Genomic DNA, 26441 nt, shown 5'->3' on the forward strand with positions numbered 1-26441 from the left:
ACAATCATCATTATTTTTTATTATAATTTATTGACAAATTGGTTTCCATACAACACCCAGTGCTCATCCCAACAAAAGCCCTCCTCAATGCCCATCACCCACTTTCCCCTCTCCCCCACTCCCTATCAACCCTCAGTTTGTTCTCAGGACCCAAGGAAAAAAATAGTTACAGAGAAGAAGGGAGGCAAACCATACGAGACAATCATCATTATTAATCACAGCTATTATTAGTCATAAGCTGCTTTACCACAAAATAAAGTGTCCCCATCTTTAACAAAATAGATCTTCACCTGTTAGGAGAGGACTAAAGATGGAGAACTGAGCAAATGAATCTATTATTCTTTCCACCTAATGTCCCATGAAATAATTTTCTTAATGTTTTAATTTAAAAAACTGAGTCAACTGCTGTTTCTAGTAACATTGGGGTGAATAATTAGAACCAAACCTCCTCATATTTCTACTAAAACATACAAAAATTCTTAAAAGTTTAGAAGTAACACAATAGAGAGGAATTACTTAAAATTCTACAAGAAAGCACAAAACCAGAAAACAAAACCCAGCATAAGCCAGAGAGAAACACTGAGAATATCTGCATCTCCAAGTATCAACTGAAAAGGTGAACATTGGTCATGACAGCTTACCATGACAAGTAAGGTTAAAGTGAAAAGCCCACAGTATCTGACCAAGTTGGGTTATCAAATAAACAGCCCTAAAGCACTTCCCTCATGATAAGGATGAATACAATAGTAAACCAGTTCTTGTCAAACTTATAGTCAAGCCTCACATTTACCTGGGCAAGACAGAGAACCTCAGGCTGTGAAAATGGACTAAGGCAATTACAGACTAGTAACTCCTCTAAGTGCCAGCAAAATCAAATGAAAATCTCAGAAAAAGATTCTACTATCCTATAACTCAAATTAGTCCTATGAGAGCTGAAGACAGTGCAGCTGCCAAAGTCTATGTCTTTCAACACTTTAACAGTAACTTAGAACAACAAAAAGAACAAATAAAACTATTAAACACCATGCTTTCATCACAAAACAGACAATGCCCAACTTTCAAAATGATTGTAAGTTAAAAAGGTAAGGGGGAGAAAAATTGAGGGAAAGAGAGAACAGGGGAAGTAGTGAGGTACTAAGTTTGACCTAAAATAGCCACCAGAAAGAGGAAGTGACCTTAAGTGTGAAACTGCTATGACTATTCTAGGGGATGTGACTAGGGACCACAAGAAAAGGACTGAAAAGCAAGCCCAGGTCAAAGTGACACTCTTCCAAAGGCATGGTTACAATGGAAGAGAAAAAGGTGAAAACAATGAAAGACATCCTTTGACAACTGAGGGGGGAAGAGTAAAAGAGGCAAAAGAGAAAACTTAGGACTCCATAAAATAAAGCAAATCTAAAAACTTAAGAGGATTTATAAAACTATTCCCAACCCACCTTACCAAAAAACAAACAAAAAACCCAAAACAAAAAATTACACTAAAGACTACACTTCACCACACTAACAGAAGAGGGCACCAGACAACTATAATTTCCTCTAAACAACCAAAACCCACAAAAAGTAACAGAAGAAAATAAAATAAAGCTACAGAGAATTATTACTACCCCCTACACCAGAAAATGAGAAAACCATTCAAAACAGATCAATAGATGAAAATCTAATCCTTTCCCCCCTCCCAAAAAAAAAGTCAAGAAGCAGAAGCAGAAGAAAAAGAAGGTAACATACTACTTGAAAAGCAAATTTAATACACTAAACCAAGCATTTGGAGTACAAATAATTGCTTGAGTCAGAAACTCAAAAATTAAGAACAAAACTGTATGAAAAGCAGGAAGAAATGAAAAGAGAGTTGACTGAACTCAGGAAGGAAATAGAAGAAAACTATCTCAGAATGGAAGTCTAAATTGCAAAGTATGCAGGAGGTAACAGCCTCAATGAGGATTTAATAAGGGGCATTAAATAAAAGCAGGAAGACAACCAAGATAAGAACAATGAGGTGAAGAAAGAAAAGTTTGAGAGAAAGTGGTGGAAATAGAAGCCATGCAAAGAAGGAATAACATATATATAATTGGAAGTCCCTAAAAGAGGAGAAACAAAACACTGGAACAGGACTAATGGGCACCAGATAAAATAAGCATCTGAGAAAATGCACCTAGGAGGACAAAACACAAGACATATCCTGGGAGAAACTCTACCAGACTTCAAAGATAAAGAGGAAAAATCTCTTAGGTCTCCAGGCAAAATGACCAAATAAGTTAGAAGGGCAAAGCAATTAGACTCAAATCAGACTCTTGAAAACAACATACAAAACAGGGCAACAATGCAGCCACATTTTCAGACAACTCAATAATAAAAAAAAAAAAATTTTAAGTATGGACCAAGAATTTTATATCCAGCAACACTGGCCTGTGAGCATCAGGTCTACAGAAAAAGTTGTAAACATACAAGAACACAGGGGATTTCACATTAATGAGTATTTTGAAGAATTCAGCAAAGAATAAACTTTATTCAAGCACAGCATAATTGAGCAATATTCAACTAAAAAAGAAAAACTACCGCATTAATGATGAATAACACATTAATATATAAAATTGTTGATTTGACACTAAACAAAAGTAGAAATAACAGAACAAGAAATGGAAGGAGAGGGAGTAGAAGTGGCAAGTGGAACATATACACATTGGTTACTGTATACATGATAAGTAATAGTTAAAGAACACATTAAAACAAACTAGTAAGTTAAATAAGAAAACAGTGAAATAAGAACATTTAAAAAGATGTAAAAATAAGTTACTATTAAAACAAAAATATGAATCTTTCTAAAAGGCAAAAAATTAATTCAAAAGGAAAAACACAATAAAACAAAATATATCTGGTGGACAAAGAAATAAGCTGAATATAAAATAACCATAACTACAAAATACAATTGTGGAGTTGAGACCAAACATATCAGGCATTATCAATACACGTGAATGGATTTGATTCACCTCTTAAAAGAAAAAAAGAACAAAAACATTAAATATGATCACAAAGTAGGACCCAACTAACTACATGCTGTTTACAAGAAACACACCTTAAATAATGTTAAAAATAAAGGAACAAAGTAGAGTATAACAGGCAGAAACAAAAAATTAAGCACAGTAATTACGAAATTAGAAAAGGTAAAATTCAACCAAAAAAAAAAAAACCCACTAAACATGGAAAAGACATATTAATTATCAAGTTTGCAAGTCATTATGAATACACAGTACTAACCAATGTTTACAAATCAAATAAGACAGAAATCACACTTATTCAGAAAAAATCCATAGAAGAAGTCCATTTTCCAGTTCATGGCTACTGTGTTGGGAGTCCCTAGAATCTTTGGAATCTCCCCGGGCCTCCAGCAGCATGATCATCTTTGACATGGCTCTGGAAGCTATTATGAGCAAGCAGCCTAGTGGTCAGCCTGGCAAAGGCACACCAGACCCCGATCCTGAGTGGTCACCACCAGTCTTCAGGAGGTGCTAGGCTCATCAGGGTCCCACCATTACCCTCCCTGTAGACCAGGCAGGATGCAGCAAGCAGAAGCAATTGGGTTCTTTCATATCAAAACAGCAAAACATTTAAAAGGAAGTTGAGAGAACCCCACTCTTTACTATCCAAGACACACACAAGCCTTCCTGACACACTATAATCATGTGCGCTGCACCACATGGAAAATAAACTCTAAGCAGCTGGCGGGGAGGGGGGGGGGAGCGGGGAGGAGAGGAAGAAAGGGAAAAAAAACTAAAATCCATAGGAGATGAAAAGGACACTTAGAAACACTAATAATATAAGAATTTAATATACCATTCTTATGATAAAATCAAGTAAATAAAATCAACTTAAGAAGATAGAAGAGCTAAACAAATAACTAATAAAGGAAAGTTGATAGCCATATACATATATCTCCCCTGACAATATAAAATACATTTTCTTCTTAAAGACTCGGCAACACATAAGTACTCTCCATAAAGAAGAAATAAGAAGTATGTCCCATTATAAGAAATAATAAGCTCCATTCTGACTACAATACTATAAGCTAAAAGTCATTACCAAAAAACGAAGAGAACACACAGGCCCTTCTACATGGAAACTGAAAAAAAGAAAAGGAAAAAAATCTTTCAGGCAACAATGGGACAAAGGGACAATATCCAAATACATAAGAAACTTTTTAGACGTTGGCAAAGGGCTAAAACATCACTAGAAAAATGGGAAAAATACAGGAATATACAATTCACTAAAAAAAAAAGAAAAGAAAAGAAAAAAAAAAGGAACGAAAATGACCCTTAACATATGAAACCTATTCAAAAGACAAATGCCAATTAAAACACTGACATATTATTTCTAATCTATAACACCGGTGGAAATGAAAAAGCAAAACATATTCTTCTCGTGAGGCTTGGGAAAACTTGTATTCACACAGACTGTTGATAGAAACAGAAACTGGAAGAACCCATTTGAAGGCAAATTTGGAAATATCTAACAAAAATTGCATTCGTGTTCACCTCCTGACCCAATCATTCTACTTCTATTTACCCTGAAGATAAACCTCCGGAACCAATACTTATGTTCATTGTTTTTGTTGTAACATTATTTGTAACTACAGAGCACTGGAAACAAAGAAATGTCGATACATAAGAAAAAAGTTAAATAAACTATGGTCTATCCATACAATGGAGTACTTTGCAGATACAACAAAGAATGAAAATCTCTGAACTAATACACAATGATTACCAAGATACACTGTTAAGTGAAAAAGCAAAGGACCAAAAAAGCATTTATCATATGCTAGTTTAAAAAAATCGATTTTGTGGGGCGCCTGGGTGGCGCAGTCAGTTAAGCGTCCGACTTCAGCCAGGTCACGATCTCGCGGTCCGGGAGTTCCAGCCCCGCGTGGGGCTCTGGGCTGATGGCTCAGAGCCTGGAGCCTGTTTCCCATTCTGTGTCTCCCTCTCTCTCTGCCCCTCCCCCGTTCATGCTCTGTCTCTCTCTGTCCCAAAAATAAAAATAAAACGTTGAAAAAAAAATTTTTTTAAAAAATCGATTTTGTGGCTTTTCATGTAAAAAAAAAAAAAGGAAAATAAAAAAATACACAAATCTGTTCATTTGTATAAAATAAAACTGAGCAAACAGCATCGAAAAGATGAATTGAAAACTAAAGAGATGAATTTCATAAAGGAAAGGAGGTGGTAACACACTGCAGACTAGGAAGAAACAGTGAGTGGAAATGGAGTCAAGAGAAGGAGGTAGTAGGAGTCGGGGGATGAGACAGAAGTAAGACTTTCTTAAGTAAACTTTTTTGTATAGTTCTGACATTTAGAATCACGGTAATATTTTGTCTACTCAAAAAATTTTAAATAATAATTAAAACCCACCCAGATGTGGTGAGAACTCAAACTGAAATAATAACAGCACTAATTCTATTCTTACTAAAGGACACTGCCACACTGAAGAGGGTAGAAAAGAACCAACCAAAGTAAATGTGAAAAATTGTATTTTAACTATTTTGTTAGACACAAAATTATTACAGCAAATATTGTATGTGCCAACGTTTCTGAAACTATCTGATGTTCATTCTAGAACTGATCAAGTAAGCAAATACATTGTGGGTAAGGAGAACCAGGCAATTAATTAACTGTCAAAAAAAAAAAATGAGGAGGAAGACTAGAAAGACTCATGTGATAATGACTGGAATTGGAGGTATCAATATGAAATTCATATTTTTTTACACATATACAGATAAAAAAAGAAAATTAAATAAAAGCGCATGTAGGGGCACCTGGGTGGCTCAGTTAAGTGTCCAACTCTTGATTTCAGTTCAGGTCATAATCCCACAGCCATGAAATCAAGCCCCGTGCCCCTCATCAAGCACCTCACTAGGCATGGAGCCTGCTGGGGATTCTCCCTCTCTCTCCCTTTCCCTCTACCCCTCCCCTGCTCAAGGTCTCTCTCAGGGAAAAAACAAAACAAAAAGTACATGTACATACACTTACATGTATGTATTGTCCATTGAGGGGACCTAGAAACAATGACCTTCCACTAGCAATAATGGCACTCAAGCCTGGGTTTCTAAACACCATTTTTTAATGAAAAAGCAGGGCACCTAAAGAAATGAATGATTCCAGGGCTGAGGCAGGGAGAACACACCATGAACCTGAGATACAATGTGGAGCCAAGGAAGGATGAAAACGTGTGAAAAGAAATAGGAGACTGTTTGAAGGGGCTCCCAGTGGTCAAATTGGGGTCAACTGAAAAGCCAAATAAATCATTCTAGTAAGGAACTATAACCCACAAAATAAATAAATATCCACAAAATCATACTGATATAAATAGGTGAATAAATACATATGAAAGAAGGTAAAGGCTGGCCTTTCTAATAATAAAATTCTAAACAATAACTTTAGAAGAAATGATGGATTAAAAAAAAATGAACATTTGGCAAACACCAAAGTAGTAATCATTTCAGGCAATAATTCTCAATGAATTCTAAAGTTAGTGGGGATAAATATATTGAAAAAGAGGATATTTATATATAGCTTCAAAGTATTCTCCCACAACAAACTTATTAATTGCAAAGGGAAGGATAATTACTTTATTCTGCAGAAATCTAATAGATGCCATATTTACCAAGTGATCAAAATTAAAAATTATACATAATGATACCATGTGCCTTTTAATTTAATACACAAATAAGGGCACAAATAACTTATATATAATGTATGTAATATTACACATATAGTATTATAAGAGCACAAATAACTTATAATATATATAATGCATATAATATTACATAATATGTATATAATAGTACATATATATAATATTATGTAAATACAGTTACTGTCCCCAAAATAATTACACAAAAAATCAGCAAGGAGTGTCAAGTATTCCTATGGATAAAAATAAAGCATTTTTCCCTAGGAATAAGAACTACTCCAAGGATACATTAATCAGAAAAAAGGAGGAGAGCTGAACTAGTAAGATGAAATGGAAGAAAATATTTCATTAGTAATGGTACAGAGAAAAAAAGAATGAGGTGCTCTTAGTCAAAATGCATATCCAGGTATAAGGTGTTATTACCTCCCCCCAAATAAATAACTGACCAGAACTGTAAAAGCCCCAGGTTCCAAAAGACACCTTTTATAATCCATTAAAAGTAAAAATCCTATTACAGGATCTAGCTGGATAATAAAAAAGAAACATTTACTCACAATCATACATTAAAAAAATACACTGTGCTAACAATGCCAAGTTATTCAACTGGAGAAGGAAACTGGAGCTGGGTCTGGCAGAGGAACTCTGGCGTAACTAACAAAATACATGAAAAAAGGGCCCACAGGGTGACAGCCCTGCTCTGTGTCCACTCCAAAAGATGAAGATTAGCCTTTTTATTTTTATTTACTTAATGAGATAAAAATGATGCAGAACATTATATGATTCGTAGACAACATTATGACTTCAGGTATGTATACACTGTGAAATGATAACCAAAATAACTTTTGTTAACATTTATCATCGCACACAGTTACAAATTCTTGTTTTAATGATGAGAAATTTTAAGATCTACTCTCTTAGTAAGTTTCAAATATACAATACAGTATTATAGTCTACTGCCATCAGGCTGTATATTACATCACCAGGACTTACTTATCTCATAACTGGAAGTTGTAACTTTTGACCACCTTCACCCATTTTGCCTACCTCCTAACCCGCTGCCTCTGGCAACCAAAAACTTTTTCTCTATGAGTTCAGGGGATTTTAGATTTCACATATAAGTGAGATCATACATATTTGCCTTTTTCTGACATTCCACTAAGGATCGAAAACCCTCAAGGTCCATACATGTTGTAAGAAATAGCACAATTTCCTTCATTTTTGTGGCTGAAAAATATTTGTGTGTGTGTGTGTGTGTGTATGTGTGTGTACCACATTTTCTTTATGCATTCATCATCAATAGACACTTAGGTTGATTCCATATCTTGGCTATTATAAATAATGCTGCAATGAACATGGGGGTGCAGATATATTTCAAGATAGTGATTTCCTTTCCTTTGGTACAATACCCAGAAGTGGGATTGCTGGATCACGTGGAAGTTCTATTTCTAATTTTTTTGAGGAACCTCCACGCTGTTTTCCATACTGACTGCACAAATTTGTATTCCCACCAAGAGTGCACAAGGAATCACTTTTTTCTACATCCTCGCCAACACTTGTTACTTCTTGTCTTTTTGATAAAAACCATTCTAACAGGTATGAGGGGATATCTCATTGTGGCTTTGGTTTGTAATTCCCTGATGAGAAGTGATGTTGATTAACATATCATGATTAGTCATGTTGATTAATGTGTCTGTTGGCCATTTGTATATCTTCTTTGGGAAATTTTCTATTCAGTTCCTCTTCCCATTTTTAATTGAAATTGTTTATTGACTCTTATTAGTTCTTTATATATTTTGGTTACAAAACCCAAATTAATATTTCTCTTTCTGATAGTGCGTTATTAGTGTTTAGAAACAAAACAGACTTTTGTATATTGATCTTTCAACTGGCAACTTCACTGAATTAGTTCTAGCAGTTTTTTGGTTGGTTCTTTATGGTTTACTACATATAATATTATGTCATCTGCAAATAAAGATAGTTTTACTGCTTGCTTCCCAATGTGGATTCTTTTTTTGGGCCTTATTGCTTTGGATAGGACTTCCAGTACTATGTTGAATAAAAGTGACAAGAAGTGGCATACTTGTCTAGTTCCTGATCTTGGGGGAAAAAAAAAAAACCTTTCAGTTTTTCTCACTGAGTATGATGTTAGGTGTGGGCTTGTCATATATGGCCTTTATTATGTTGAGGTGGATTCCCTCTGTACACATTTTGTTGAGTTTTTACCATAAATGGATATTGATCTCTGTCAAATGCTTTTTCTGCATCCATTGGGATATGATTTTTATCCTTCATTACAGTGATATGGTATCTCACATTGATTTGCAGACACTGAAGCATCCCTGAATTCCTGCAATAAATTTCACTTGGACATGGTATGAACTTTTGAATGTACTGTTGAATTCAGTTTGCTAATACCTGTGTTAATACTAGTTGGGAATTTTTGCGTCTATGATCATCGGGGTATTGGTCTCTACTATAGTCATACCTCATGTTATTGTGTTCACTTTCTTGCACATCACAGAAATTGCATTGTTTACAAATCAAAGATTCAAAACTTCATTGGAGGAAGTAACGTGTGGTGAAAATAGCAAGAGAACTAGAATTAGAATTAGTGGGGCACCTGGGTGGCTCAGTCAGTTGAAAATCCAACTTTGGCTCAGGTCATGATCTTCCAATTGTAGGTTCAAGCCCAACATCAGGCTCACTGCTGTCAGCACAGAGCCCACTTTGGATCCTCTGTCCCCCTCTCCTCTCTCTCTGCCCCTCCCCCACTTGCACGTGCATGCACGCACACTCTCTCTCTCTCTCAAATATTAATAAAAAAAGAAGTGGAACCTGAGGATGTGACTGAACTGCTGCCATCTTATGATAAAACTTTAACAGATGTGGAGTTGCTTCTTATGGATGAGCAAAGGAAGCAGTTTCTGGAGATGGCATCTACTCTGGTGACGATTCTGTGATGACTACTGAAGTGATAACAGGATTTATATTACATAAATTTAGTTGGTAAAGCATCAGGTTTGAGAAGATGTACTCCAATTCTGAAAGTTGTTCTACTGTGGATAAAATGCTATCAAACAGCATAGCATGTCACAGAGAAATCAACTGTGAAAGGAAGAGTCAATTGATGCTGCAAACTTCATCATTGTCTTAAGAAAATCCCACAGCCACTCCAACCTTCAGCAACCATCAGCCTGATCAATCACCAGCCATCAACGTTAAGACAAGACCCTCCATCAGCAAAAAGATTACAACTCATTGAAAGCTCAGAAAATGGTTAGCATTTTTTAGCAATAAAGAATTTTTAATTAGGGTATGTACATTGTTTTTTAGACATAATGTTATTGCATACTTAATAGACTACAGTATAGTGTAAACATAAATTTTATGTGCACTGGGAATCCAAAAAATTCATTAGACTCATTTTACCAAGATATTCACTTTATTGTGGTGGCCTGGAACTGAACTTGAAATATCTCCAAAGAATGCCTGTAATTTCCTTCATTATATTGTCTTTGTCTGCAAACAGGGCAACAGGGTAAAATAAGTTTAAAAGTGTTCCCTCTTCTTCTGTTTTTTGGAAAAGTTTGAGAAGGATTAGTATCAATTCTTCTTTAAACGTTTGGAGGAATTCAGTAGTGAAGCAATCTGGTCCTGTGCTTTTGTTTATAAGGAAGTTCTTGATTACTGTTTCTATCTCCTTATTCATTATTGGTCTGTTCAGATCTTCAATGTTGGTAGATTATGTTTCCAGGAATTTATCCACTTCCAAGCTGTCCAATTTGTTCACATGCAATTGTTTATAGTAGTCTTATCATTTATATTTCTGTAGTATCAGTTGTAATGTCTCATCTTTTATTTCTGATTTTATTTATATTGAGGCTTCTTGCTTTTTTTTCGTGCTAACTCAAGCTAAGGTTTTATCTATTTTGTTAACCTTTCCAAAAATACAACTCTTAATTTCATTGTTTTTTTTTTTTCTATTTGTCTTTTCAGCCTCTGTCTTGGTTATTTCCACTCTATCTTTGTTACTTCCTTTCTTCTACTAATTTTGGGCTTCATTTATTTTTTTTTTTCTGGTTCCTTGAGTTGTAAACTTAGGCTGTTGATAGGAAATATTTTTTCATCCTTAATTTTAGATGTTTATCACTATGAACTTCCCTGTTAGAACTGCTTTTGCTGCATCCCATAAGTTTTACTACATTGTATTTCCATTTTAATTTGTCTCGTGACATTTTTTTATTTCTCTTTTGATTTCTTCTTTGACTTACTGGCTGTTAAGTAGCATGTTGTTTAATCTCCAATATTTATGAATTTTCTAGCTTTCATCTTTTATTTATTTCTAGTTTTATACCATTGTGACCAGAAAAGATGTTTGATATTACTTTATTAAGATTTCTTCTGGGGCCTAACATAGACATGGCCTATCTTGGGGAAAGTTCATCAGTGTTCAAGAAGAATGGGTATTGTGCTTCTATTTGGATGGAATGTTCTATAAATGTCTGGTAAGTACATCTGGTCTAACATAGAGTTTTAAGTCCTATGTTTCCTTATTTTTTTTCTGTCTGCATGATCTATCTATTAATGAGAGTAGGATACTGAAGTCCCCTACTATTACTGTATAGTTGTCTATTTCTCCCTTTAGGTGGGTTAATCTTTGCCTCATATATTTAGGTGCTTTTATGTAGGGTGTATAAACATTTATAAATTTTAAATATCCTCTTGTTGGATCGACCCCCTTTACCATTACATAATGATCTTCTTTGTCTCTTATTAGTCTTAAAGTCTATTTTGTCTTATATAAGTATGATATCCCAACTTTTACTGGATTTCTATGTGCATGCAATATCTTTTTCCATTCCTTCACTTTTGGTCTATTTGTGTCCTTAACTCTGCAATGAGTTTATTTATCAGTCTCTTATAAGTAACATATAGTTGAGTGTTGTTTTTTAAATCCATTTAGCCACTATGTCTTTTGATTGGAAGACTTCCATTTACATTTAAAATAATTATTGATAGGTATGTACTAATTAACATTTTGTTAGCTATTTTCTAATGGTTTTGTAATTTCTTCATTCCTTTTTTTTCTTGCTCTCTTCCTTTATGATTTGATGATTTTCTGAAGTGGAATACTTAGGTTCCTTTCTCTTTCTCCTTTGTGTATCTACTACAGGTTTTTGTTGTGTGGTTACCATGAGGCTTATATAAAATACAGTAGGGTTGTAACAATTTATTTTAAGTTGATAACATCTTAAGTTTGAACACACTCTAAAGTTCTACATTTTATACCCCCCATTTACATTTCTTTTTTTTTTTTAATTTTTTTTAACGTTTATTTATTTTTGAGACAGAGAGAGACAGAGCATGAACAGGAGAGGGGCAGAGAGAGAGGAAGACACCAGGCTCTGAGCTGTCAGCACAGAGCCCGATGCGGGGCTCGAACTCACATACCGCGAGATCATGACCTGGGCCGGAAGTCAGATGCTTAACCGACAGAGCCACCCAGGCGCCCCCTCCATTTACATTTCTAATGTCACAATTTACATCTTTTTATCTCATGCATCCATTAACAAATTATTATAGTTATAGTTATTTTCTAATACTTTTGTCTTTTAACCTGCATAATAGAGTTATAAGTGATTAACCCAGCAGCACTAAAACATTAGGTTATTCTGACTTTAACTACATAACTAACTGTATCCTTGAGATTTATACTTTATGTTTTCCTGTTACTAATTAGCACCCTTTTATTTCGGCTTAAGGAAATCCCTTTAACAATTAAGACCACTCTAGATGAACTCCTTCAGATGTTTCTTGCCTGTTAAACTCTACCTTTTCTTTAATTCTGAAGGACAGCTTTGCTAAGTACAGTATTCTTGGTTGAGCAGCTTTTTCTTTTGGCACTATAGATATATCATGCCACTCTTGCAAATTTTGCTAATAGTCTTAAGGGGTGGGAGGGTGTGTGGGAGTTCTCTTGCACATAACAAGGTTTTTTTTGTTGCTGTTGTTGCTTTTAAGATACACTCATGTCTGGAACTTAAGAAACAAAACAAACAGGGATGCCTCAGTGGCTCAGTCAGGTAAGTGTCAGACTTCAGCTTAAGTCATAACCTCACTGTTCATGAGTTCGAGCTCCTCTTCAGGTTCTGTGCTGACAGCTCAGAGCCTGGAGCCTGCTTCAGATCTGTCTCCCTCTCTCTCTCTGCCCCGCCCCCACTCACACTCTGTCTCTCTCCTTCAAAAATAAAAATAAACCGGAGTTGTGGCAAGATGGTGGCTTAGGAGGACGCTGGGCTCACCGCACGTCCTGCTGATCACTTAGATTCCATCTACACCTGCCTAAATAACCCAGAAAACCGCCAGAGGATTAGCAGAACAGAGTCGCCGGAGCCAAACGCAGACGAGAGGCCCACGGAAGAGGGTAGGAAGGGCGGCGAGGCGGTGCGCGCTCCACAGACTGGCGGGAGGGAGCCGGGGCGGAGGGGCGGCTCGCCGGCCAAGCAGAGCCCCCGAGTCGGGCTTGCAAAAGCGGAGGGGCCGGCGGACTGTGTTCCCACAGCAAGCGCGACTTAGCGTCTGGGAGGTCATAAGTTAACAGCTCTGCTCCGAAAGCGGGAAGGCTGGAGGACAAAGGGAGGGAGAGCTGCTGAGCCCCCTGACAACAGAGCTCAGTTTGGTGGAGAACAAAGGCGCTCACCAGCGCCATTTCCCCCGCCCATCCCCCAGCCGAAATCCCAAAGGGAACCGGTTCCTGCCAGGGAACTTGCTCGCTCCGCGCAAACACCCAACTCTGCGCTTCTGCGGAGCCAAACCTCCGGCAGCGGATCTGACTCCCTCCCGCTGCCACAGGGCCCCTCCTGAAGTGGATCACCTAAGGAGAAGCGATCTAAGCCTGCCCCTCCTGCCCCCGAGCACCTTGCCTACCCACCCCAGCTAATACGCCAGATCCCCAGCATCACAAGCCTGGCAGGGTGCAAGTAGCCCAGACGAGCCACACCACCCCACAGTGAATCCCGCCCCTAGGAGAGGGGAAGAGAAGGCACACACCAGTCTGACTGTGGCCCCAGCGGTGGGCTGGGGGCAGACATCAGGTCTGACTGCGGCCCCGCCCACCAACTCCAGGTATACACCACAGCACAGGGGAAGTGCCCTGCAGGTCCTCACCACGCCAGGGACTATCCAAAATGACCAAGCGGAAGAACTCCCCTCAGAAGAATCTCCAGGAAATAACAACAGCTAATGAGCTGATCAAAAAGGATTTAAATAATATAACAGAAAGTGAATTTAGAATAATAGTCATAAAATTAATCGCTGGGCTTGAAAACAGTATACAGGACAGCAGAGAATCTCTTGCTACAGAGATCAAGGGACTAAGGAACAGTCACCAGGAGCTGAAAAACGCTTTAAACGAAATGCATAACAAAATGGAAACCACCACAGCTCGGCTTGAAGAGGCAGAGGAGAGAATAGGTGAACTAGAAGATAAAGTTATGGAAAAAGAGGAAGCTGAGAAAAAGAGAGATAAAAAAATCCAGGAGTATGAGGGGAAAATTAGAGAATTAAGTGATACACTAAAAAGAAATAATATACGCATAATTGGTATCCCAGAGGAGGAAGAGAGAGGGAAAGGGGCTGAAGGGGTACTTGAAGAAATCATAGCTGAGAACTTCCCTGAACTGGGGAAGGAAAAAGGCATTGAAATCCAAGAGGCACAGAGAACTCCCTTCAGACGTAACTTGAATCGATCTTCTGCACGACATATCATGGTGAAACTGGCAAAATACAAGGATAAAGAGAAAATTCTGAAAGCAGCAAGGGGTAAACGTGCCCTCACATATAAAGGGAGACCTATAAGACTCATGACTGATCTCTCTTTTGAAACTTGGCAGGCCAGAAAGAATTGGCAAGAGATTTTCAGGGTGCTAGACAGAAAAAATATGCAGCCAAGAATCCTTTATCCAGCAAGTCTGTCATTTAGAATAGAAGGAGAGATAAAGGTCTTCCCAAACAAACAAAAACTGAAGGAATTTGTCACCACTAAACCAGCCCTACAAGAGATCCTAAGGGGGACCCTGTGAGACAAAGTCCCAGAGACATCACTACAAGCATAAAACATACAGACATCACAATGACTCTAAACCCGTATCTTTCTATAATAACACTGAATGTAAATGGATTAAATGCGCCAACCAAAAGACATAGGGTATCAGAATGGATAAAAAAACAAGACCTATCTATTTGCTGTCTACAAGAGACTCATTTTAGACCTGAGGACACCTTTAGATTGAGAGTGAGGGGATGGAGAACTATTTATCATGCGACTGGAAGCCAAAAGAAAGCTGGAGTAGCCATACTTATATCAGACAAACTAGACTTTAAATTAAAGGCTGTAACAAGAGATGAAGAAGGACATTATATAATAGTTACAGGGTCTATCCATCAGGAAGAGCTAACAATTATCAATGTCTATGCACCGAATACCGGAGCCCCCAAATATATAAAACAATTATTCATAAACATAAGCAACCTTATTGATAAGAATGTGGTAATTGCAGGGGACTTTAATACACCACTTACAGAAATGGATAGATCATCTAGACACACGGTCAATAAAGAAACAAGGGCCCTGAATGAGACATTGGATGAGATGGACTTGACAGATATATTTAGAACTCTGCATCCCAAAGCAACAGAATATACTTTCTTCTCGAGTGCACATGGAACATTCTCCAAGATAGATCATATACTGGGTCACAAAACAGCCCTTCATAAGTTTACAAGAATTGAAATTATACCATGCTTACTTTCAGACCACAATGCCATGAAGCTTGAAATCAACCACAGGAAAAAGTCTGGAAAACCTCCAAAAGCAGGGAGGTTAAAGAACACCCTACTAACGAATGAGTGGGTCAACCAGGCAATTAGAGAAGAAATTAAAAAATATATGGAAACAAACGAAAATGAAAATACAACAATCCAAACGCTTTGGGACGCAGCAAAGGCAGTCCTGAGAGGAAAATACATTGCAATCCAGGCCTATCTCAAGAAACAAGAAAAATCCCAAATACAAAATCTAACAGCACACCTAAAGGAACTAGAAGCAGAACAGCAAAGGCAGCCTAAGCCCAGCAGAAGAAGAGAAATAATAAAGATCAGAGCAGAAATAAACAATATAGAAACTAAAAAAACTGTAGAGCAGATCAACGAAACCAAGAGTTGGTTTTTTGAAAAAATAAACAAAATTGACAAACCTCTAGCCAGGCTTCTCAAAAAGAAAAGGGAGATGACCCAAATAGATAAAATCATGAATGAAAATGGAATGATTACAACCAATCCCTCAGAGATACAAACAATTATCAGGGAATACTATGAAAACTTATATGCCAACAAACTGGACAACCTGGAAGAAATGGACGAATTCCTGAACACCCACACGCTTCCAAAACTCAATCAGGAGGAAATAGAAAGCTTGAACAGACCCATAACCAGCGAAGAAATTGAATCGGTTATCAAAAATCTCCCAACAAATAAGAGTCCAGGACCAGATGGCTTCCCAGGGGAGTTCTACCAGACGTTTAAAGCAGACATAATACCTATCCTTCTCAAGTTATTCCAAGAAATAGAAAGGGAAGGAAAACTTCCAGACTCATTCTATGAAGCCAGTATTACTTTGATTCCTAAACCAGACAGAGACCCAGTAAAAAAAGAGAACTACAGGCCAATATCCCTGATGAATATTGATGCAAAAATTCTCAATAAGATACTAGCAAATCGAATTCAACGGCATATAAAAAGAATGATTCACCATGATCAAGTGGGATTCATTCCTGGGATGCAGGGCTGGTTCAACATTCGCAAATCAATCAACGTGATACATCACATTAACAAAAAAAGAGAGAAGAACCATATGATCCTGTCAATCGATGCAGAAAAGGCCTTCGACAAAATCCAGCACCCTTTCTTAATAAAAACCCTTGAGAAAGTCGGGATAGAAGGAACATACTTAAAGATCATAAAAGCCATTCATGAAAAGCCCACAGCTAACATCATCCTCAACGGGGAAAAACTGAAAGCTTTTTCCCTGAGATCAGGAACACGACAAGGATGCCCACTCTCACCGCTGCTGTTTAACATAGTGCTGGAAGTTCTAGCATCAGCAATCAGACAACAAAAGGAAATCAAAGGCATCAAAATTGGCAAAGATGAAGTCAAGCTTTCGCTTTTTACAGATGACATGATATTATACATGGAAAATCCGATAGACTCCGCCAAAAGTCTGCTAGAACTGATACAGGAATTCAGCAAAGTTGCAGGATACAAAATCAATGTACAGAAATCAGTTGCATTCTTATACACTAACAATGAAGCAACAGAAAGACAAATAAAGAAACTGATCCCATTCACAATTGCACCAAGAAACATAAAATACCTAGGAATAAATCTAACCAAAGATGTAAAGGATCTGTATGCTGAAAACTATAGAAAGCTTCTGAAGGAAATTGAAGAAGATTTAAAGAAATGGAAAGACATTCCCTGCTCATGGATTGGAAAAATAAATATTGTCAAAATGTCAATACTACCCAAAGCTATCTACACATTCAATGCAATCCCAATCAAAATTGCACCAGCATTCTTCTCGAAACTAGAACAAGCAATCCTAAAATTCATATGGAACCACAAAAGGCCCCGAATAGCCAAAGGAATTTTGAAGAAGAAGACCAAAGCAGGAGGCATCACAATCCCAGACTTTAGCCTCTACTACAAAGCTGTCATCATCAAGACAGCATGGTATTGGCACCAAAACAGACACATAGACCAATGGAATAGAATAGAAACCCCAGAACTAGACCCACAAACGTATGGCCAACTCATCTTTGACAAAGCAGGAAAGAACATCCAATGGAAAAAAGACAGCCTCTTTAACAAATGGTGCTGGGAGAACTGGACAGCAACATGCAGAAGGTTGAAACTAGACCACTTTCTCACACCATTCACAAAAATAAACTCAAAATGGATAAAGGACCTAAATGTGAGACAGGAAACCATCAAAACCTTAGAGGAGAAAGCAGGAAAAGACCTCTCTGACCTCAGCCGTAGCAATCTCTTACTCGACACATCCCCAAAGGCAAGGGAATTAAAAGCAAAAGTGAATTACTGGACCTTATGAAGATAAAAAGCTTCTGCACAGCAAAGGAAACAACCAACAAAACTAAAAGGCAACCAACAGAATGGGAAAAGATATTCGCAAATGACATATTGGACAAAGGGCTAGTATCCAAAATCTATAAAGAGCTCACCAAACTCCACACCCGAAAAACAAATAACCCAGTGAAGAAATGGGCAGAAAACATGAATAGACACTTCTCTAAAGAAGACATCCGGATGGCCAACAGGCACATGAAAAGATGTTCAGCGTCGCTCCTTATCAGGGAAATACAAATCAAAACCACACTCAGGTATCACCTCACGCCAGTCAGAGTGGCCAAAATGAACAAATCAGGAGACTATAGATGCTGGAGAGGATGTGGAGAAACGGGAACCCTCTTGCACTGTTGGTGGGAATGCAAATTGGTGCAGCCGCTCTGGAAAGCAGTGTGGAGGTTCCTCAGAAAATTAAAAATAGACCTACCCTATGACCCAGCAATAGCACTGCTAGGAATTTATCCAAGGGATACAGGAGCACTGATGCATAGGGCCACTTGTACCCCAATGTTCATAGCAGCACTCTCAACAATAGCCAAATTATGGAAAGAGCCTAAATGTCCATCAACTGATGAATGGATAAAGAAATTGTGGTTTATATACACAATGGAATATTACCTGGCAATGAGAAAAAATGAAATATGGCCTTTTGTAGCAACGTGGATGGAACTGGAGAGTGTGATGCTAAGTGAAATAAGCCATACAGAGAAAGACAGATACCATATGGTCTCACTCTTATGTGGATCCTGAGAAACTTAACAGGAACCCATGGGGGAGGGGAAGGAAAAAAAAAAAAAAAAAAGAGGTTAGAATGGGAGGGAGCCAAAGCATAAGAGACTGTTAAAAAGTGAGAACAAACTGAGGGTTGATGGGGGGTGGGAGGGAGGAGAGGGTGGGTGATGGGTATTGAGGAGGGCACCTTTTGGGATGAGCACTGGGTGTTGTATGGAAACCAATTTGTCAATAAATTTCAGAAAAAAAATAAATAAATAAAATAAAATAAAATAAAATAAAATAAAATAAAATCAGTAATCTATACAGGGAACAAAAAAAATAAATAAATAAAATAAAATAAAAATAAACATTAAAAAAAAAGAAACAAAACAAAGACAAACAAAAATATAGACTCCTAAAAACAGAGAACAACTGATGGATGCCAGAAGGCAGGTGGGTAGGGGGGACAGGTGAAATAGGTGAATAGGAGTATACTTATCATTTATGAGCACTGAGTAATGTATAGAATTGTTAAATCATTATACTGTATACTTAAAACTAATATAACACAATATAATTATACTTAAATTAAAATTAAAAAAAATTTTTTTACAAATGTGTAATAACTATGACCAGTGATGCTCCCAGGCAATTGTATAGCAAACAATTCCATTAAAGTTTGAAACCTGTCAGCTTAGTGATTCACAGTTATGGAATAGACCTGCTTTAGCAGGACAGCCGGCCTGGAGGTTGGAGGATAAGGGCTCTCCAAGACCACTATATGATCTTTTGGAAGCCCCTTCCCCTCTGAGCCTGGTCTCTCAGTTAAAGACATTTCATTTTTAAACAGTCTTAGAAGAGCATGTACACTAGATCCCCATTACTGGAAACAAACCCAATACTTAAATTACTCCTTGTAACAAACAGATCTATAATATGCATTCTGATAATTGAATATTAATATTAAAATAGAATACAGCAAATGGCAATAAGCAGGAACGTCAGCATTTTTGTTCATTCCTCTTCTACCTCTGGAAATTGAGTTATCTGAAAGACGGATTATTTGATAATGCCCACGTTTCCATACAGACTTTGATTTTTTTTCCTGTATTTGCTCTAGTGTGGTGGTCCTCAAACTGTAGTTTGTACAAGGTTTGCTATAGATTGTTAATGATTTAAAATAAACAGTTTCTACTTCCTGGGTGAAAAAAATTTTTTATAAAGATTCTCTCCTTGGATGTGGAGAAACAGGAACCCTCTTGCACTGTTGGTGGGAATGCAGATTGGTGCAGCCACTCTGGAAAACAGTGTGGAGGTTCCTCAAAAAATTAAAAATAGACCTACCCTATGACCCAGCAATAGCACTGCTAGGAATTTACCCAAGGGATACAGGAGTACTGATGCATAGGGGCACTTGTACCCCAATGTTTACAGCAGCACTCTCAACAATAGCCAAATTATGGAAACAGCCTAAATGTCCATTAACTGATAAATGGATAAAGAAATTGTGGTTTATATACACAATAGAGTACTACATGGCAATGAGAAAGAATGACATATGGCCCTTTGTAGCAACATGGATGGAACTGGAGAGTGTGATGCTAAGTGAAATAAGCCATACAGAGAAAGACAGATACCATATGGTTTCACTCTTATGTGGATCCTGAGAAACTTAACAGAAACCCATGGGGGAGGGGAAGGAAAAAAAAAAAAAAAGAGGTTAGCGTGGAAAAGAGCCAAAGCATAAGAGACTCTTAAAAACTGAGAACAAACTGAGGGTTGATGGGGGGGTGGGAGGGAGGGGAGGGTGGGTGATGGGTATTGAGGAGGGCACCTTTTGGGATGAGCACTGGGTATTGTATGGAAACGAATTTGACAATAAACTTCATATATTGGAAAAATAAAAAAAAATAAAAATAAATAAAGATTCTCTCCTTACTTTTAACTTTTGGCAATTTAATTATAAAGTGTCTTAGTATTCATCTTATTTTGAACTCCTTGCGCTTCTGAGATCTAGATGGCTATTTCTTTTCCCAAATTAGGGAAGTCTTCAGTTATTACTTCTTCAAATAAGCCCTTTTCTCTCTGTCTTCTTCTGGGACCCCTATAATACAAATATTCGTCTTGATGGTGTCTCATAAGTATCTCAAGTTATCTTTACTCTCACTCTTTTTTCCTTTTTGCTCCTCCTACTGGATGAATTCCATTGCCCTGTGTTCATGTTCCCTAATCCTTTCTTCTGCTTCATCTAGTCTGCTGTTGAACCCTTTACTGAATTTTTGTATGCAGTTATATTCTTCAACTCTGCTATTTCTTTTTGGTACTTAATTATATTTTCTATCTCTTTGTTAAAATTTTCACTTTATGCATTGTTCTCCTAACTTTGTGAGCATCTTTATGGTCATTATTTTAAACTCTTTATCAAGTAAATCATTTATCTCTGTTTCATTAAGGTCTTTTTCTAAGGTTTCATCTTGTTTTTTCATTTAGAACATATTCCTCTGTTTTTTCATTTTCCTTAACTCTCCATGTTGGCTTCTGTGCATTTGATAAAATATGCCCCTTTCCCACTGCTCATGGAATAGCTTGTGAAGGAAGTGAATCTTACCATTCAACCCTGTCCCAGCTCTTGCTTGTTTCTAAAATCTCTGTGATTGTCCTTTGTTCTTAGTGACTCCCAGTAGGTGAGGGTGTTGCAAGACCTGTCACTGTCTCAAAGGAGAGGACCCCAGTCAGCACCTAGATATATGCTGATTAGAAGCCAGACTGTAAGGCAGCAGCTTTCAAAGTATGCAAATATACTTTCAAGGGACAACTGGGAGACAGGAAGACAGCCAATTAAGAATTATTTCTTTCATGAACACAAGTCCTCCTGGCCACAAGAGCCAGGTATCAAATGATGTGTTCTCTGGGTGGCAGCCATAAAAACCAGGGCACCAGATGAAGATGACCCTTTTCAGAAGATGTAATCTTATTCCTGTACCACTCCAAATGCCCAACTGAGTGTCATGTAAAAAGTTACTGAACACTAAAAGAAAGAATACGTTTATACTGCTGTTACTTAAGGACCCTGAGTGCATAATTTTTTTTTAAACTGATTTTTGTATGATCAATATGGGTATTTCAAAGTAACACTTGGAGGTAAAAACAAATGGCGCTTGCTCCATATCACTTACAAATGGTACAGAAAAACAGCATATTTCTCATCAAATGCCATCCAATTAGATATTTCCTAATTGGATACTAAGGTTCTAAAATCGTGTGTGAACAATAATATCCATATGATTTTGTTGTAACATTATGTAAATAGGTATACATGGATTAAATTGGCTTTATGTTCCGCTCATTCTGGGGCTTAAATAGGCTTTTTGACACCAATGTCATTGTTACCAGGAAAAAAATGGAATCCTCTCTCAAATTTCCACTCAAACAAATGAGAGATACTTGAACATTTAGGAATTCAGAGCCTAAAATCAGACATTTAGTCCAATGTGGTGATTCTCCTGATTTTCATGGGTCAAAACTGAGAGAAATGAAAATTAAACAAATACCAGAGCACAAAGGTTAAGGATGTCTCATCAATCATGCTCCTTCCATAACCCACACTAAACACACAACAGGTGAAAGACAAGCACCATGATGGTTCTCTAGTCTTACACAAGATGATAGCCCTAGCATGTGGGCTCACAAAGGAAGAGAATGCCCTTCTCCAAATGTTATGTTCTTGCTGAAAATACTAATCATATCTCATATTTGTAAGGTGTGTTATTATTTTTCAAAGAGTACTTTCTTGATACATTATTTCTTTCCGTCTGTCATAGAACCTCCCCACCATTACCCTCAAACCCTCCCACTCTTACTATGAGTACTTTACACAGGTGGAATATAAGTCTCTCAGAGTGTGTGTCTTGCCCAACCTTTTTCAGCATAACTCAAGGAGTCCATTTGTGCACTACATGCTTCAATTATTCATTGTGGCCAATCTAGTTTTAATAGATCAATCAGAAGCACTGCCACGTCTGTGCAGATGCAGAAAACATAACAAAACTTCTGGAGGAGTATGATGGGGATGGATGATGTAATGTAATAAACCCAAAACCACCAATGTTTCCCCAAAAGCAGCACACATTCTATTAAGATTTATGAAGGTATACAAGTAAATACATTACTTTAATAGTTATGTATTAATTTAATTGTATACTAAATAAATATGTCACACCCATATGAGACCCATAATTTCAGAGATTGTAGAGCTTAGGACAGAGCTAAGTAAGAGAATTCAGTCAGTTTAAGACTATTTTTCAAAAATTATAAGCATCTAATAGTATATGCAATATAGAGGAATAACAAAAAATTACTTGTAATATACACTAAAGACTCAAGATTGAAAAACTCTCATAGGAAGAAAAGCAGTAATTTGTAAGGCCATGTGCACATTACAACACAAAGAATAAGACCATGTGAACAAATCAGCTATTATTCCGAGAGCAAATATAATACTGGAACTGGAAGGGACTTTACAGATCAACAATATCAACTCCAAATAAGGAAATGAAATCCAGAGAGGGGAAGATCCACAAAGGCTAAGACTACTGAGCCAATTAGCCATCACACTGGGACTAAAACCTCAGCTCACCCCTGATTCCAGGGACCTTTAAAGTGGCTGCCTCTGAGATTTATGTCTGAGAGACATCCACCATTGATGAAATTAAACTTGATTTCCATTAACTGCACACAATAGGCTATGTCATTTGTTTTTCTAACCAAGATTTCTTCTATTTCTCTGACATTTTCTTAAGTGTCCTTGCACAAACCCCAATGACCAGTAACACAAATTCCACCCCTACTGAAATTGCTTACAAAAGCCAGGGCAAGTGGTTCACAAATGAGAAAAGAATGAATGTGAGAAATTAATTCTAATCGGGTGTAAAACTAAAAGTGGATTGCAAAAGCCAATTAAATTTAAAATTTAGAAAGTCAAAGGGATTTTTAAACACACATTTAAAAAGCAAATAAAAAAGCAAATGATCAGAAGAATAATACGTATCTATGCAAAAACATGAGTGGCCAAGTGTAAAAGTGGCTTAGATGATAGCAGGACAGAGTTATTTAGGACTGGTCTGTGGTTGCTAAAGCAGTTTTTCTCTTCAGCCATTTAAAGATACCCATTGGTCACTGGTTTAATCTATACAGTCTGCCTTTAATAAGTCATGCTAAAGACACACCATGCCTCTGGGTTCCTGTAAAAGACACATGACCCTGTAACAAATTTTGCCACTGCTGTTGCTTGCACTACCACTGGCTAACAGTTCTGGATCATTTACTGTATTTGCTCCTTATTGAGTGCTTATCTCACTTACTCTATGCCTCCACTTAATCCTCACAATCCTTAGTATTTTCCTATATCTCAGATAAGAAACCTGAGGCTTAGAAAAGTTAAACAACTTGCCACTTACACAGTAAGTGGTGGAGTCTGAATTCAAACCAAAATATGACTCACGGACTCATCCTCCAGTTTCCTATGGCCATTTCCACGACAACGTGTATATTATCATCTCCTTGTCTTTGGTGTAGCAAGGATTTACAGAGCCGATGGACAGGACTAGGAACTGAATACAAAACATGAACAGAGATGAGCTGCCACAATTTTTCACACAACGATACTGCTTTAGGCACCTTATATGAAATAGTGGCAGTTTACCTTAATTAAATCACTGTTATTGTACAAGGTCCACTAAATCTCTCAAAATATAATTAAGGTTTGCCTCTCAAATGTATTAATAATGTGTAAGTGCATCAATGTGGACAGTTATTGGAGGAAGACTGCTCTGAAATAAAATGGGAGCTGCATAATGTTCTGTCTCATCGACAGGAGGGCAGCATGTGGCAGAGGCCACGTGTACTTCAAGAGGCAATATTGAGCTCCCAGAGGCTGACATTCCTGTGGCACCTATTACGACACCAGTGCTTGATGCAGGTTACCTCAACCCTTTCCTTCTGCACTAAAGGAAGGAGCAGAACCAAAGGAAAAGAGCGGTAGAAATGTGGAACTGAAGTAAATAAATGATCCTCATGCAGAGTTGAGCAAATAAATAATCTTCATAAATGTGAGAAAGCAGAAGAAATGTGCTCAAATCCAAAAGTGGTTCAGAAGAAACCCTCCAGAAAAGACACAGATTTATGATACTGCTGCTCAGTGTATAAATCCCTGGAGGTTGAAACAGCATCGGAAATAATCAAAATAAAACCTTAGTTCAAACAGACCCTGAGGTGACGGGGTCTCGCAAAGGCAAGGTCCCTCAGAGGCATCCAGCAAGGATACGTTATGCATGTGCGATGAACAGCACGTGTTCACTGTATTTTAACTTCATGTTAATGCTGCTAAGTCCACCTTTCCTGCCTGAAGTATGAAGCCTAGCCTGATCTCATGGTGAAAGACAAAATTAGGCTTGCTTTCTGAAAAACCTAAACAAGCTAAGGAAGTACTGGAACAAGAAACAGTATTAGCGGTGTCCAGATGGCATTTAGAAAAATACATTTGAAACAGATAGAATGTTTGCAAGTTGCAAAGCATGTCTGCATTATAAAATTAAAACAAGTATGGTAAGGTCACCTCAACAGCATGTGAAATTTTAACCAGCTGGCACACCAATCAGGCCACGACTATGTCACCAACTCTGTTAAGTCTGGGTTCCTAAAGCCAATCTTGGTCTGAGGTAACAGAGCAGAAGTCTAACGCCTTGTGGGACAGCATGCTTGCTCTGCACAATATCAAATGCAGGCACAAGAAACATGAGTGGTAAAGCTATAATCCGAGATCGTATTAATGGGAAAATATTGCCGAGTGATACAGCCAAATAAAATAGTTTAAGCAGAAATGTTGAGTACAAGAAAGAAATGAGGTGATAACTATGAGTTCAGGTTAAGCAAACTAGCATTTTAATAAAGGAAAAGGGAGGAAGTGAAAGGAGAAGGAGAAAGAAAAAGAGGAGAAAGAGATGAAAGACAAGGAAGAGAAGAGGGGGAGGAGCTTTCAAATCTCAACAATAGTGTCCAAGTGACATTTTAGTCTACTGATGTGCTCTGTTTTAGAATAATGCCTTGCCTACAGTCAAAAAAGATTTCTGCAAGCTGACACTTTTTTTTAATGTTTCATTTAACTGTATAACTCTATTAGAAATGATATGATTCAAAAGATTACCAGCTTTATTAGATGGGAAAAAAATTAAAACAACAGTCTTTGAGTAACAAGAGAATTCTTTGGCAGTTGGGAGCACTGGCGGGGGACGGGGGTAGGTTGTGGGGACAATAAGAAAGGTGGGAAGTAGAAACTCAAAGGTGCTCACGGAATACAATATAGTTGTTACGTAGCTCTGCATGATCAACAGGATTTCTTTTTGATAGATTTTGAAATGTCCCAGAGCTGGGAAATGGGTGCCAGAGAACTAAGTTCTACAAAGAGGAACAATTCAGAACAACTCCCCACTGACAACAGAAAAAGGGACTTGGGGAGAAGAGTTAGGCTCATTCAGATTTTTTTCAGAATGACTGCACTGCAGATTACATGACACAAATTCTTTTTACTCACAAAATTATAGGCAAATCCCTCATCGCTCATAATGACTTTGTTATCACTGGCCTTTTATAGGAACTAAGAGAGGTTCCTAGTTCTGTGTTCTGCTGAGCAGGAGGTGAAAACAGAATGAACACAGATATAACATTAACCAGAGAGACTTTTTTATTTCAAATTGCATAGCTTAAAAACAAAGGCCAGTATAAAACCAGTGCCATCTAGAGGCAAAGAAGATATGGAACTGTTATCAATGGCGATGGTGCACAATCTC

The 26441-nt window shown here is 37.5% G+C and overlaps 1 protein-coding gene across 7 annotated transcripts in view; it reads right to left on the reverse strand.

Moving 5' to 3' along the window:
- FARS2 (phenylalanyl-tRNA synthetase 2, mitochondrial) overlaps window positions 1-26441 on the reverse strand; it is a 551313-nt gene that overhangs the window by 368297 nt on the left and 156575 nt on the right. The gene's annotated exons all lie outside the window — the stretch shown is intronic.

This window comes from Prionailurus bengalensis, chromosome B2 (genome assembly GCF_016509475.1).
Source record: "Prionailurus bengalensis isolate Pbe53 chromosome B2, Fcat_Pben_1.1_paternal_pri, whole genome shotgun sequence".
Lineage (NCBI taxonomy): Eukaryota > Metazoa > Chordata > Mammalia > Carnivora > Felidae > Prionailurus > Prionailurus bengalensis.